General features: G+C 36.8%; 1 protein-coding gene across 2 annotated transcripts in view; it reads right to left on the bottom strand.

Annotated features, from left to right (window-relative positions):
• LOC115212037 (plexin-A1) overlaps positions 1-15,051 on the bottom strand; it is a 695,010-nt gene extending 679,959 nt beyond the window's left edge. For both annotated transcript variants that reach the window (XM_036502774.1, XM_036502773.1), the window contains exon 1: positions 14,708-15,051. The gene's annotated coding sequence lies outside the window, so the exon portion shown is untranslated. The remainder of the gene's footprint in view (positions 1-14,707) is intronic.
• Between the last annotated feature and the right edge of the window lie 2,019 nt (positions 15,052-17,070).

Raw genomic sequence — 17,070 nt, 5'->3', positions numbered from 1 at the left:
TTTGGATAATTTTAGCCAGTCGAAAGCCACAGATATATAAGTGCCTGTTTCCTTAATAACAAGCCAAGCTGCTTACCCACAATGTTATTTTGCGCTTGTTAAATGCTCAAAACACATTTGGTAAGAAGTGAATTAGCCCTTGACATTCAGTATGGAAAATTACAATACACCAAATTTTAAAATTTTCACTAAACTTTACAATTTCTACAGGTGCAACCAAACAGAAAAGACACCCACCACACGACAGACATACACAGTTTTCATCATACAACTTCATTCACTAGGCACTGGTTGGTCCGAGGCTATAGAAGACATTTGCCCAAGGTGCTTGCGCAGTGGTACTAAACCCAAAACCAAAGAGTTACAAAGCGAGGTAATTATACAAAACATGCCATTGCCTACTTACGGAAAATGATAAAAATATTATTAGTAATTGAGCTAACGTTATCTTTCCCCAAAACATAATTATTTCCAATTAGATATTCGATGCTCACAACATTAAATATGTTAACACTAAACTATTTAGAAATAAATAAATGAATATATATATATATATATATATAATATATATATATATATATATATATACATATATATATATGTGTGTGTTTACGTTTAACATTTGACAAGTTATGCGACTGTTATGTTTTCGTATAACGTGAAACCCGTTGCAGTGTCAGGTTTATAAAAGAGAAAGGTGAGCGGGTACGGTGTGTGTGTGTCTGTATACGCACACATTCACTCATGCAAGAGAATAAACCACACCCAACAGAAATGACAGCCATCTAAATGAAAGCAAGCATACTATAAAGTAATCAGATATAACCAGTTAGTCACATAAACACACAATGAGGAGTTGCACATAGCTCAAGAAAGCGGGGATAAAATGTATAAACTAGGAGTGCTGAACCGTCGCACACCATGACCCATCTAATTAGTATTCCCATTTATTAATATTTTTAGAAAAGCAACCAAAAATTAATAGTGTTAATATTTGAAATATTTCCCAGTTTAGTGTGATTTTGATTGGCGGTGGTGGTGGAGAGTTACGTTGTTTTAGCCCTGTAGCCTTCATGTTTTGGGTGTTTTTTTGCATAGACGTGACTGTGTGTAATAAGTTTGCTTCCTAGCCACATGGTTCCGGATTCTGTTCCACTGCGTTGGACCTTGGGCAAGTGTTTCCTACTATACCCTTGATCATTGAGCCCAACCAAAGCCTTTGGTAAACAGAAACTGAAAGAAACCCGTCGCATATTATAGATCTTTGTGTGTGTCTACCCCACGCCCACCGCTTGTGTGTTTACATTTAGTGGTTCGGCAAAAGTGACCGGCAGAACAAGTACCAGGCTTAAAAAGAAAAAAAAAAAGGTAGTGAGGTCGATTTCGTTCGACTAAAATTCTTCAAGTTGTTGCTCCAGCATGGCAGCTGGCTGAAGCAAGTAAAAGACAAGATACTCATTAGCATTTTTATAAAGTATTTCTTTATGACACTCACAGAATTACCATCATGCCTGATATGTTGAGAGCTGCTAGTGTAAAAATAGAGATCTTCATTAGCTATTTTTTTCGTTGTGCATATTGTAAGAACAAAGAGTAGGCTCCTATTGAATAATAACAGCGGCGCAGTTACCCTACCATTCTATTTAAGCAGCTAAGTACGACAATAGCGAGGATGAATATCTTAGGAGTCGGCAAACTTCTTATACCAGTGATCGCTCCATGTCAATGATAACTAATTGACCCCAATTCTAACTGACATCAAATTTCTAAAAGTAAAAACATTTCTTCATTTTAAAACAATAATTCCTTCGTTCCTTTGAGTCATTATTGCTTTCTAATAAGAAATATTTAAAGAAATTTAACGAAAATACTAAGATAAATTGATAAATAAAAAAAATTCAGTCATATTATATTGATATTGTCAGCATATTTAATGTGAAATAGGTTTGGTGAATAGTCGTTTTTGCATCGATCTTTGGCTGGAAATTAATAACTAGTTTAAGCCTTGAATTATCGCACTTTTTCAGTAATTCAGTTTGTTAATAATTCAGTACCCTTAATGCTCAAAATCGTTTCAGGTGTTTAGCGACACCTTGGGGGTGGAGTGGAGGGTCAGACATCCGGGTCAGAGCTCCAAGCAGAAACTAGTATCAACAATGAAAGAAGAAAATCGAGTTAGAAACAATTAGAATGGAAATTGTAAAAAACCTACGAGCCAACACCACCAACAGCACCCCATATTTTGCAAAGGCTGTGGGTCAAAAGGAGCAAATAATTTGAGCTGCTAGCTGAAACTAAAGGATGAATGAACGAAATAGATTACAAATGGCAATGATTCTTTACCCGACAAATTTACCAGGGAAAGTGCGAAGCAGATGATATACTCTTTTTCCAAAATTAAATTAAAACAAAATGAAGGTAACTTTCATATATTCTCGAAAGACGAAAGAGAAGATAGCAATAGATTTGGGCGTAGTTGGGTAAGATGTGTTCTTCCTTCGACTGGAGAAGGGCATACGGAAGAAGGTACTTGGTCTTCAAAAACTGAGAGTTATACAAAGCGAGAGAGAGTTGAGTTGCTGTGTCTCACGTGGGCCCATATATAAGCTTGAAGAGGCGTGAAAGGTAAATATAGATTTTATTTATTCCATATGACTCTCATATGATTACAGCCGTTTCGTAACCTACATAACGCTGTGTGTAATATTAATTACAGTATTCAAAATTACACGTACGTATGTGTGTTCAGCATCATACAATACAATCGTATAGTCACAAATTGATGCAAACAAAGTTAACTCGTCAGATCACCAGAATACCATATCTACGATTCAAATGTATAAATAAGTCGCTTTTTTTTCTTCTCTGAATCCAGCTTTATTTTTACTACACTTTATACCATGGAACACACAGGATAACTGAATAAAATGACGTGCATTCGTACGCGCGTGAAGTACAGAAAAATGACGGCGCAAACAGTCCACTCATTTCAGTCTGACAACTAAATAGTAAATATATTATCCACAATTCATGGAATATTGTGTGTGTGTGTATATATATATATACACACACACACACACACACACCACCTACACTGTCCTGATAAACCAGTAAATAAAAATTAAACTGTTATCCAGCGCCAAAATCGTTCGAGCGTTAAAAGTTCAAAATCGTGTGTATGTATGTGGTTTTACTTCTTTCAGTTATTGGGCCACGGCCATGCTGGGGCACCGCCATAAGGCGTTTAGTCGAACAAATCCATCCCAAAACTTGGTACTTATTCTATCAGTATCTTTTGCCGAACCACAAGGTTACGGGGACGTAAATAAACCAGCACCGGTTGTCAAGCGGAGATGAAGAACAAACACGGACACATACACACACGATGGGCTTCTTTCAGTTTCTGACTACCAGATCCACTTACAAGGTCGGTCCAAAGCTGTATGCAGTGGAAAACACTTGCCCAAGGTGTCGCGCAGTGGAACGGAATCCAAAACCAGGTTGGGAATCAAAAGTTTTCATCATACAACCCACGCTTGCGCCCGTTAATAGTTCAACAGCGTTAACGTTGAACTCAACGCAAAGAACATGTCTAAAAACTGTGACGAATTTTATCCACTGATCTTCTCATTCTGTCAACCATAAACAGCGAGACAATATATATCTGTCATAAAGAGAAAGAGAGAGAAATACACTACGAATCCACGGATGAAACAAGTTCTATTATAATTTATTCATAGAGAGTATGAATGTGTTCTTATGCGTGTGTCATCTAGTTTGAGGTTCATATTTATTGTTTACTGAGAAAACCTAGAGCATATAAATAAAATTTAGCCTTTTATCTGTGTCATGTGTGTGTATGTGTATATACATATATATATAAACACAGACACTGTGGCGTACCTTAACTACAGCTGTAATCGGATCCAGGACGTGCAATTTAATTCGAAAAGCAACGTAACTCGAAAAGTATTTTTTACTCATTAGTTTCTATAATGTTTCAATTATTTGCACATATTTTCGAAGACATTTTTTAAATCTTCCACCTCAGTGTGTCTAAAATATTTTATGCTTTTAATTATGTTTGTCGAGATCGACGTAAAGCCGGATAAATCGACTAAAGTTGAGGTTTATTTGATTATCTTTCGATCAAAGTAGTGGGATAACGAAAGTGATTGTTCGGCAATTTCCGTACAAAATTTTAAATTAATTTTTTTTTTGTTTTCAGCTGAATCGCTTATGCATTTGTGTGTGAGTAAGTACTATGTTTATATACTTCACACACACACACACTCGCATGCTTACTTTTACTGGCCTTTTTAATATCACTGTGACCAGGTTCAGCCCTCCTTGCTAATCAGAACCGAAATTGCCTAAGATATGCGAGTGTGTGTGTGTGTGTGAGGGGCTTGTGCTCGCGCGCGCGTGATTTATATGCTTAAAACATTCAAGCGCAGAATAAATACAAAAACTGGTGAAGTGAGCAAAATATATATAATTGAAAGAAAGTAGAAAGTCGGGAACTGTTGTTGGCGGTGGAGTGAAGAAGAGAAGGGGATAACCTGCTTCGACTTAATGGAGTCAGTCGCTCGTCAAATTACTCGGCTTTCTAATATATTTTCAGTGATATGCATCGACTTTTAAGTGACTGATCCAGCACTGATTAAGTACAACAACTAGACATACCACGACCTTAGTGATAGCTGAGAGAAAGGAAAATATGACGAACGATTTTGCAGAAGTTTGAATAATTAATTAACTCTTGGCACAAGCTCAAATATATACATTTTTTTTTTTGGTAAGAGAAGTAGGAGCAGGCATGGCTGTGTGGTTAAGCTTTTGCAGCCACGCAGTTTCAGGTTCAGTCGGTTCCACTTGCTCAACACATTGGGCTTGTGGTTTTTTTTTTTTTCATCTTCTTTTATTATAGCCCTAGGCAGACCAATGCTTTATGAGTGAATTTGGTAGACGGAAACAGGAGAAGGCCGTCGTCCTGGCTGCTTCTTAACCCCATGGTTTCGGGTTCAGTTCCACTGTGTGGCACCTTGCGCAAATCTATTTTCTATAGCCATGAGCTGATTAAAACGTTGTGAGTGGATTCAGTTGACGGAAACAAAATGAGATTCAGCGTTGAAAATTACATCGATATACCAAATTTGAACATTTTCACATGATTCTAAAATTTCAAAAAGTGCAGCCAAACAGAAAAGATCCCCAAAAGAACCCGGTGTGTGTGTGTGTGTGCGCGCGCGCGCGACCACGTGACCACTGGTGTTGGTGTTTGCGTCCCTGTAACTTAGTGGTTCGGCAAAAGGACACCGATAGAACCGGAACCATGTGGCTGGAAAACAAGCTTCTTACCACACCACTACGGTTCTGATGCTAATATACCATTATTCTTCTAGGGTCCATAAAATTAAACACTAGTTCAAGTACTGGAGCCGTTTTAACAACCGCTTACAATTTAAGCATCTTGAGTGATGTAGAGCGAAATGGAGTTCATTGGCAAGGTCTAGACCTCTGCCCCCTTTCTTTCGTCTATATATAAATGGATAAAAGTAGCAGACCAAATCAGAATTATCAATATACCGAATTAGTTCCGAACTTTCATGTCATGGATTCAAATCCCGCCGAGGTAAATTTTGCCTTTCATCTTAAGCAGATAGAAAGTTCAGGGGTTGATTTAATGTTCATATGAAAAATCATATATGTGAATGAAATCATTACAGATCTAAGCCTATAGATCAGCGTAGACCCATTTATCTAGTTTGAAATACATAATCAAAAAGGTCAGCAAGTTTTATCGAAGAAAGGCAAAGTCGATTTCAGGGGAATTTGAACTCGAAACGTAAGGACGAAATGCCACCAAACACGTTGTCCGTCGTGCTTAACGGTTCTGCCAGCTCGTCGCCTTAAGCGTTTAACACAATTGAGATGTCAAAAAGCGATGCTTGTACCTTAAATAGTTTTGCATTTTTTTTTTAATGTGGAAAGGCCTAACACAGAGCCAGGTTCCACTTTCAGAACAACGTATGCATCCCACCTCGAACTAATCTACAATCATTGGATCCAAACAGAAGTCACATGTGTTACATCAGAATTTTCCTTCTCCTTAGAGAGATGCAAAAAGAAAAATTAAGAGTTTCTCACTCCTAGCTGTTAGACGGTCGTTGACTGAGTTCATCTACCTCTTTCACGGGTTTTGCTTTTCGTCCTGCAAGTGTGTTAAACGAAAACCACGCTCCAAACCAAGCAAGCTGGGTAGGGAATGATTGCCGGTTTAGTCACCGACGGCCCGATCAGGTGACACACAGCTCTTACACACACATAGCAGATAACAGACTTTTTGTAAACAAACTTTTTGTCTTACTCCTTCAGACTTCGTCTATGATTAACCCACATTTTTATTCACTACAACATACGATATAGTAAGTACTCACGACATATTTACACAGCACTAGTTTCACATATTAATAAACCTACACGGTTAATACTACACCGATAACATTAAACAAAGTAGGTAGACTAGTGTGGGAGTAGACAATACGATATGGCACTATCATATTTAAACGTACTTTATCAGAGCTTGCTGTTTGTTGTTGCTGTTTAGCTCCAGTTCATGATTAATCCAGAAGACTTTATAATCAGACGTTCTCGCCATGCCAGTCGTTCCCAGCATAGCCTCAGTTCAACGAGAAACTAGTAAAAGATTTATGTGCACATACACTCCTATATACGTTTGAGTTTAAAATCGAAAGAATTAAAACGACGTATTTAATGCAGGAAAACATATTTATTCGGAGCTAGAACACACACACAATATGCGCCCATGTATATGTAGTAGAGCTTATTCATTTATCCAAAGCTGGCACACACACGTATGTCTATGTACAAGTTACATTTTAGTGTGTGTGTGTGTGTGTGTGTGTGTGAGTGTACAGACGCATAGTAGCAAATCAATGCAGACTAAATTGTAACGGAGAGGCAAACGTCACGCTTCTAATTTTCTCTTCTATTATATGACTTTTAGATTACAGACGAATGATGAAGGAAATGGTTTTCTTTCACGACCTCAAATCATTGAATTCCTGGCGTTTTAACCATTTTGTACCATAGGCTATTTGTAGGTGGAATGTAGTCGGTCGGTTAAGAAGTTCGGCTACGAGATCACGAGATACTAAGTTCGAATCACACTATGTGACATCTTACTGTATTTTCCAGAATACAAGTCGATGTATATAGTGTAAACATTAATCATTTAAACATTGTTGCTATCTTTCCAAATTCTGCAATATTTCATACGGAATTTTTAGTCCTATTAACTAGACGTAGCGTATATACAGGATGCGATACGTAAATTGCCGACATTGTCGATGACACAGTATGGTAGGATCAGTTGGGCACTGTCTGTGAGAAAAACAGCACCATGACGCAGTTAACTCTGCCAGAAATTTCAGATTGTTTAGGTGTCAATCTGAGGACCTGTACTGAGAGTGATAGCAATCAAACATCCAATCAACATCATGGAGTGATGACGACGTTATGGCTCCATTCATCTTCCCACACGGCCTCAGACTCAACACAGAGGTCTAAATCAAGTGTCTGAATGAGGTAGAGCTGCTCTGGGTCAAGAGGATGGCTACTCGAAGACCCTATGTCTGGCAACAGGACTCTGCATCATATCACTCAAGCAGGAGAACCCAGTCATGACTGTCAGACAATTTCTGCGACCACATCATCCCTAACATCTCGCCACCTAACTCTTCGGACTGCGAACCCCTTGATTTATTATGCGTGAGATGCAGCTGAGCGAGAGCTTGTAACACCAAAGATGAACTGAAAGCAACAATTAAGGCAGCATTCACCAACTTAAACAAGGAGATTGTCCAGAAGAGTTGCAGGAGATTCCAAAGTTGTCTGGAGGCCGTGGTTGAAGACAATAGCGATTTAATTGAATATATTTACTCTTTAGTATTTCAAGATATTTTTATGTAATTTTGGTAAATGTATCTGTTAAAATGAGGTGTCAGTGTAATTTTCATTTTTTGCGTAATTTAGATGACAATTTATTTACCGCACTTTCTATATAAGACGACTTAGCTTTCGTTTAGCAATAAATTTTAGACTGAAAAGAAAAATTCGACTTGTATGCCGGAAAAGGCAGCAAGCAAACGCCATTTGTTATAACTTGGGGATGGTCCTTATCTTGTAAGTAGAATCGGGTGGACGAAAACAATAATGAAGATTGTCGGATGGATTGTACATGTAAATCAAAATTAATGCTGATTCTGCCGGAGAATTCTGTTAAGGATTACAGGTGTCTGTGGAATACCTAGCCAGCTACAAATTACATTAATTCTGTAGCAGGTAATTAAAGTTGTCGAACGTTATTAGTATCTCAGTTATAATCTGAGATTATTAGTATCACAGATATAATCTCCTAAGTTCCTCTTCTCAAACTTCAGTGGCTGTTACTCTAAGTATCAGAAAAAAAGCTTCGTGGTCTGAGTTCAAATGACATGGATGTTGACTTAGCGTATCTGTCAATCCTTTTCTCAAAATGTTTTTGACCTTGTACCCCTAGATAGGAGTTGTTAAGATAATAAATTAGCCCCAGGAAGTGAATAAGTGACTTTAATCCGCTTTCTTTCAAACTGTGCGCGACAAGTTATTTTTTATAAATTAAAGGATTTAGCTAATTTACATTAATGTTTGAGTTTCTTGAAAAAATATACTATTCATAATTTTTACACAAGTATAATTAATAAAACAAGGCCAGCAATAATTATATAATTACATTTTTTAAATTAGGCTTAACTTTATTCTTTTAGTTACCATGTGAAGGGCACGAGAAATTTTTGTATCACTCCCAACAGGGGCAGGCGTGGCTGTGTAATAAGAAATTATCTTCCCAAACACATGGTTACGGGTTCAGTCCCACTGCTTAGTACCTTGGACAAGTGTTTTTTACTATAGCATCAGGCCAAACAAAGCCTTGCGAGCGGATTTGGTAGACGGAAACTGAAAGAAGTTTAATATATACATGTGTGCGTTCCACTACGACTTCACAGCTGATGTTGGTGGGTTTACGTCAGCGTAACTTAGCGGTTTAGCAAATACCAGTTTTAAAAGATAAGTACTGAAATTCTTCGTGGCGGTGCCCCAGGTTAAGCGTAGTTTAATGCCTGAAACAAGTAAAAGATAAAAGACGAAATGCTACACGAAGACAAGAAAATATTGAGAATAATATATTTTTCCTTAATGCTTCTTAATCCTGGCGGGGAATGTCCGTAAAGGAGAAAGGATATCATCATCATTATCTTTTTAGCGTCCACCTTTTCATGCTCTCATGGATCAGAAGGAATGTGTTGAGGCGGATTTTCTTCCTATTGCCGACCCTCATCTGTTTCCAAGTAAGGAAATATTTCCCCATAACCAGACATGTTTTTCCCGGAAGATTGCAGAGGATACTGCTTGCATGACGGTGGCTCCAATTTACAACTACCACGAACTGTCAAGGCCAGAAAACAGTAACACACACACACACACGTGTGTGTGTGTGTTCACCACCATCTGACAACCGGTGCTGGTTTGTTCACATCTCCGTAACCTAGCGGTCCGGCAGAAGACTATCAGACTTTAAAACAGAAAACAAAAAATTGTAATGAGGTTGATTCGTTCGACTAAATCCACCAAGGCGGTGCACCAGCATAGCTACAGTCCAGTGACTGAAACAAGTAAAAAGTTTGCGGCGGACGCGAGCAATAGTTGGAATTTCTTCATCAGTGCTTCTTACCCCGGGTTAAACAACAACTGTGTCATCAGCACTTAAAACTAAGAAAACAGCTATGACACCCTAACCCTCATTCAATTTCAAACTATAGTCTGGTGGCTACTCTTGTTCGTAATTATAGACAACTGAATGGACCAATAACACAGTTGACTTTGTAACACCCCCACCACTAGCACCATCATCATAGCATATTACTGTCCTTTAGTTCCCAGGTCAAATCTGTTCGACAGATCTGTGATTAAAGGCAGGCATAGTACATATACATACATATACACACACACACACGGTAATTGATGCTACTTTACTGAAGACGATCACTTCAGTTTGTAAATGTCATCGTGAAATCTCATATGACCAGCATTACCGGCTTTGGACGGAGTGGTCCTACAGCAGAAAAATGTTTGGGATTCAAGTTAAGATAAGTTTAGGAAGTGTTAGTTTTCAAGGTGGAGTGCCCGACTCTGTGTTTCGTATGTTTTACAACTATCGTAGATCACTTTCCAAGCCGATCGATTTACTGTCACCTGTTCCCAGTTTTCAACATCCATTCATACATGCTTATTAACGTTTGTTTTAATGTCGTTATAATAAAATAAAAAGAAGAAAAAAGGCACGTTTCGTTATCGGTATCACTGCTAGAATAATTTTCCAATAAACTGAAGAATTACTCAAGATATTTTGTACAGTACATATTTACTAACCTTTAATAAAATTAGTGGGTGACTTCGGCTTGCTCAGCCTTCGTTGGACTGGTAGAAAGCGAGCCGACACTGAATCACATCAACATGATAGATAGATAGATAGAAACACACATAACTAACACGCATATACGATACATTAAGTTAGACATGGCCAGGGCCGAAAGTACCAAAACGTACGTTTTATATCTATATATGAGAATAAAAGAATATATGTATGTGTGTGCATCTGCGTGTTCATTGGAAGTATGTGCAGTTCCAACTAAGAGGAAAATTTAAAATAAATTAAGAATTTATAGTGTACAACATTTAGACATCTTTTAACTTAATTAGCCAAATTCAAGCAATTGGCACATTTGAATTATTTCCCTTGACACACACGCTTGCATGCATCTGTTAAATAAATTGACAAACGAACAGAAAATTATGCAATGAACTCAAGAACTGAATACTTGTGCATTACTTTATAGCTTCCTAGGGCTTCATGTTACAAGCTCTGAACTCACCTAACACTATTCTGAAGCATATATGCATATCGAGTTTGTAATACCAGGTTATTAGTATTATTTTGCTTAAGCGAAGCATGAAAAAATATAATTTTCCGACCTATTCAACAGTTGTAGCGAAACAATTTGGGTTGAAAAGTCGCCAGCCAATACCGGCTTATCTAACTATAGTCATAGTGATTATGGACCGCTGGGGTACTACTATAACGTACTCGGGTGGTATATATAACCTTATTCATCGGTAACAAGATGGAATTCCTGTCACCCTTACCCCCAACACAACAATTATGCCAATCTACTACCCTGAGATGATAGCACAGGTTTACATATACATACAATATATATATATATATATAATATATATATATATATATATATATATATATAGAGAGAGAGAGAGAGAGAGAGAGAGAGAGAGACGCATACACACATGTATATATACACACACAGGCGGTCCTTCGCTTAGAAGAGACGACGTCATTCACCCTTTTTCAGCCTAGCCTCTTTATGTCATGCACACACATATTACTCTATTTGTTTCAGTCATTTGACTGCGACCATGCTGGAGCACAGCCTGTAGTCGAACAAATCGACTCCAGGACTCATTCTTTATAAACCTAGTACTTAATCTATGGTTCACTTTTGTCAAACCGCTAAGTTATGGAGACGTAAACACACCAGCATCGGTTGTCAAGCGATGGTGGTGGACCAACACATACACACACACACATATATATATATATATATATATATACGACGGGTTTCTTTCAGATTCCGTCCAGCAAATCCACTCAAAACTTTGGTCGGTCCGAGGCTATAGTAGAAGACATTTGCCCAAGGTGCCACGCAGTGGGACTGAACCCGGAACCATGTGGTTGGTAAGCAAGCTTACGTATCACACAGCCACTCCTGCGCCTATACATATATACTTTATATATGTATACACACTCACATACACACACATATATATATGCTCTTGGGCTGAAACGCATAAAATGATAATGTATACACATACACACAATGAAAATCTAGTACTATCTTTATAACGAAATAAGTTTCCTATGTCTTGATATCAGGTTATGAACATGTGTTTATGTCAGACTATGTGAGTATATATTTCGGTATTCGTATGTCTGTCCGAGTAGAGTGATCCCTCATTAGTTGTGGGTCAAAGAAATAGGTGTACGTGCATGTATTGAGTGAATACTTCGTGTACGCGGGTTAAAGTTAATAACAGCGAGCGCATACACAAAATGTGTATGCAAAGAAATAGTATGTGTTGAATAAGTGAGCCCTCTGTATGAATGCAGATCTAAATAGCAGTATATGTGTATGTGTGTGAATGGAATGACTGGTCCTTCTATGCGGGTGTAAGGGTCAAGAGAAACAAGTGTGTGCGTATAATACACACACACCTACTTGTGTGTAAGAATTGGTTTCATAGTTTGAGAATACGAGCAACAGTTTTAAATATGCAAAGAACCGTGTGTGCTGCGTCTGTATTAGCATATCTAACAAAATCAGTGCAAGTGTGTATGTCTGTACATGCATTTATACGAACCAACGAGGGAACTTCTGATCGGTCGTTCGGCGCGCAAGAAATAGCAACCAAATTTCCTAAACTTACACAGCCTACGATCTTGAAAAAAAAAATTTATGAAAGAGAAAAATATAAGCTATGGAAGGACACAATGGACAATATCTAAGCGATTATACTAAAATAGTAAATAACCGCAGCAGAAATACCTTTTGATCATAGGCTAGCTTGATTAAGACTGACCTGGGGCTAAACAACAACTACTGCTTATAGCGTTGTTTGTGAGTGCATGCACAGTGACCAGCTTACATATACATTATAAAACGTGAACGAACAGATACCTGTGTAGAAACATACTCGTTTTATTAAGACCAAGGTGTCCAGCAAGTAGACACATTTTGTTTAACTATGATGACGCACGGTGCTCCAACAAAAGCAACCCACCACCCCCATTTAGATTAAAAGCAAGATAGATGGAAAGAGAGAGAAGGAAAATAATTTAGGAAAGCAAAATCAACAGGAGGATCTCAAATGATTTAATGACTGCTGCGTTTAATTTGTTTTAATTAATATATTAAGTAAAACTTGATTTTACAAATTTTTTTCCAGAGACTTGTATAATGCTCGGTATATAACGAGTAGTTTGTCGTTATATTTTATCTAGTTAAGAATGCCAATTAAACATGGCTTAATTAGTTTATTATTTATGGTATTTAAATGAAATGCTAAATTCCTCCCCGGCGGAGTTTCGGATTCGCCTCCTCCCCTTCTACTACCGTGAATCTCTTGTTCTTTCGGGAAAGAATTGCGAATATTTCTGAGTTTTTTTTTTCTTTCTTTCGTTTTATTTGTGATTGCATTTCGGTTTACCAAGTAGAGAAAGAAAAAGTGTTAAATATATCGAAGTATATTAAAACATATAAAGACAAAAATATCAATAATTCAACATCCAAAAGTCATTTAACACACCCCAGTCGTAGCGGCACCAAACGACTTTATGTTTGTGTATAGGCATTATGTGTGTGTGTGTGTGTGCATTGCCCTTCTACACTTGCAAGAAATGCTATATAAATAATATACCCTCTCTATTACTTAAAATACGAGTGCCGACTTACGAAAACTTTCTGGACAACTAGATATATATGTATGTGTGTAGGATCTACAAGAGACTGTGTACGGGGTACCTGTAGGGTGGGGTTTACGAATTTCTAGAAACCACAGAAAATGTTTGCATATATTTAAAACTCATTCATACTTTAAGAAAGCCTCGTCCCCAGAGATGAAGGACCTGTGTGTGTGTGTATATGTGGTTCTGCAGTTATTTTGCTAGATATATTTGCGTACAACACTGGATAGATAGATAGACTGATGGGAAGGTACGTAAGTAAATAGGTATGTGTGATATGGCAGTGGTTTTCGACCTTTTTATTATCCAGGTCAGATCCTAACCCTAGATTTCTTTTGGGGAATCCGCACAAAAAAAAAAATAATAAAACACAAGTCAATTAAAGAAAAATATATCAAATTTATAGAGAGAAGATAATCGGGGGCCGCCGGATGGGTGTTTGAAGGGTTGCATGAGGCCTTAGGAGCCGCAGTTAAGGATCGCTGGTATAGGTCCTACGAAAGACAGGAGTATCTATCTGTGGTTGGTTAATTTCCAGAGAAATCAGAAAATATTTGCATACATTTAAAGACTCATACTTTAGGAAGGAGACCCGAAAGAAGCATTGTACCTTGAGATGAAGTACTTCTTACAGGACCTGTAGCATCTACCTATCTGTATATATGTTTTGCTAGATATATTTACACATAACTTAGTACTTGTTACACGTTCGATGGATTTTAAACACTTTCTCTTTTTTCTTCTACAACTAATAAATTTTGACCGAAGGCAGAGTAATTTAAGAGTACTTACGTATAATATTTAAGATAAAGCTTTTTATTCACTTTAAAACAATGCCTCATTTCACTAATAATGGGATTAAAACAACGATTATACACACACACACGTGTGTGTGTGTGTATATATATGCTCGACTAAAGAATTTCGTAAAGCGCACTCGACCATACATAAATTTAATATATATAAATTTGATTAATTTCTGCTTAAATAAAGATAATAATAATAAAAAGAAAAAGAAAACGATAACTTTTTTTCTTTTCTACTTACACAAAAAACACATCAGCAACGCGGTAAATCCCACGAAAATTAAAAGATACAAAATATATAATTATATATATTAATATAATATCCTCTCCTCCTGTTTGGCAGGGTTTCGATTCTTGCTTTGTTCGGAGATTTTTCCTTCGGATTTCATTAATTGAATAAATTATTTATAAATCAAAGAACAAGTAAAGAGAAAGCCAGCCCTAGTCTGGTATAGTGGGCGTCCAAAGTTTTGAAACGAACTTTCTCTCGTCGCCTTCTTTTAAAGACTAGCTTCTCTTACTGAGGGTCTACACAACTGTCGGTGACTTTACTCAGTGACAACTGTTTAACTTCAAGACCTAAATGTAGTAGTAGTGATAGTTATTGTAGTAATAATGGTAGTAGTAGTAGTAGTCGTAGTAGTAGCGATGGTTGTAGTAGTCAGAGTAGTAAGTGCGACTGACTGTTGAGGCTAAACATAGCTACGGCTTATACTTTGCAATTTACCGCCGCTCTCTATGCCGGCATGTGTGTGTGTGTATGTGTGTTTGTGTACTTGCTAAAAGTATCTGTTTATGTATGTGTATGTAATTGAGACTGTGTCTGTGTGTCTGTATGCTTTATAGAGTATATGGGTGACTTTGTATGTCTGTGTGATTGCTGAAGTATGTATGTATATGTGTCTCTGTGTGTGTGTGTGTTTGAATTCTTGTATGTGTGAACTGAGTGTGTGTCTGTGTGTGTGTGTGTGTGTGTGTGTGTGTATGCGTACTTGTCTGTATGTCTGTGAGTGTATATGTGACAAAGACATACACGTGTATGTGCGTGTAAGAGTGTGTGAGTGCGTATGAATACTATGTCACTGTGCTGAACAGAGCATGTATGTATGTATGTATGTATGTATGTATGTATGTATGTATGTATGTATGTATGTATGTATGTATGTATGTATGTATGTATGTATGTATGTATGTATGTATGTATGTATGTGTGTGTGTGTGTGCGAGTATGTGCTTGTCAGTTTTTCTTTTGTGTGTATATGTGCCTGTGGATGTTTGTCTATATGTATGAGATAGTGTGTGTGTGTGTGTGTGTATTGTATATGTATGTATGTATGTATGTGTATGTAAACTGCGTAGCTATGTATATATATATTTTATACTTAGAAGTGTGTATCCGTTTGACTAAGCGTACTTTTGAATCAGAAAAAAATGTGAAAATGTGTGTCAGTCAGTATAAGTGTGTGTTTGTGTTTGTGTGTGTGTATGTGTGTGTGTGAATACTGACCTGTGTTTGTAAGAAACTGATTCTAAGTATGCGATTATGTGTAAGCACATGAAGTTTTGTTAAGTTGTATCTCTCTACCTCTCTCTCTCTCCCTCTCTCTCCCCCCCTCTCTCTCTCCCTGTCTCCAACAGTGTATTAGGATGACGTTGAGGAAGTAGGTAAAAAAAAAGAAGGAAATGTCTTTTACGTTGTGAAAGGATTGACAAAGAGAAAGACCGAGATACGTGTGTGTGTATACGTATACATGTATATGTATTGGTATACATGTGTATTTGTGTGCGTCTCTCTCTCTTTTTCTTTCTTTCTTTCTCTCTCTCTCTCTCTATTTGAATATGTATGTATGTGTGTATGTATATGATTTTGATTTTTTGATTTTTCCAGTTTCAGCTTATGAGCTGTGGCCATATATATATATATATATTATATATATATATATATATATATATATATATTATATAATATATATATATATATATATATATATATATATGGATATGTATATATATATATATATATATATATATGTGTGTACGTATATATATATATATATATATTATATATATATATATATGGATATGTATATATATATATATATATATGTATATATATGTGTGTGTGTGTACGTATGTATATATATATGTATATGTATATAATATATGTGTATGTATGTATATGTATATATATATGTATGTATATATATATTTATATATATGTGTGTGTGTGTGTGTGTGTGTACGTATGTATATGTATATATATGTATATATATATATATATATATATATATGTATATGTATATATAATATTGAAATACTAAAGAGAACATTTATTCAATAAAATCGCCATTGGCTTCAACAACGGCCTCCAGACAACTTCGGATTGTCCTGCAATTCTTCTGGATGGTCTCCTTGTTTAAGTTGGTGAATGCTGCCATAATTCTTGCCTTCAGTTTATCTTTGTTGTTACAAGGAGTTTTGTTGGTCTCTCGCTTAACTTGCGCACCACACAAAATAATCAAGGGGAGTTAGGGGTGATGTGGTCGCAGAAATTGTCTGACAGTCATGTCTGGGTTCTCCTGTTTGTGTGACATGGAGCAGAGT

This window comes from Octopus sinensis, linkage group LG5 (genome assembly GCF_006345805.1).
Source record: "Octopus sinensis linkage group LG5, ASM634580v1, whole genome shotgun sequence".
NCBI lineage: Eukaryota > Metazoa > Mollusca > Cephalopoda > Octopoda > Octopodidae > Octopus > Octopus sinensis.
This window is presented reverse-complemented; position numbering and strand designations above follow the sequence as displayed.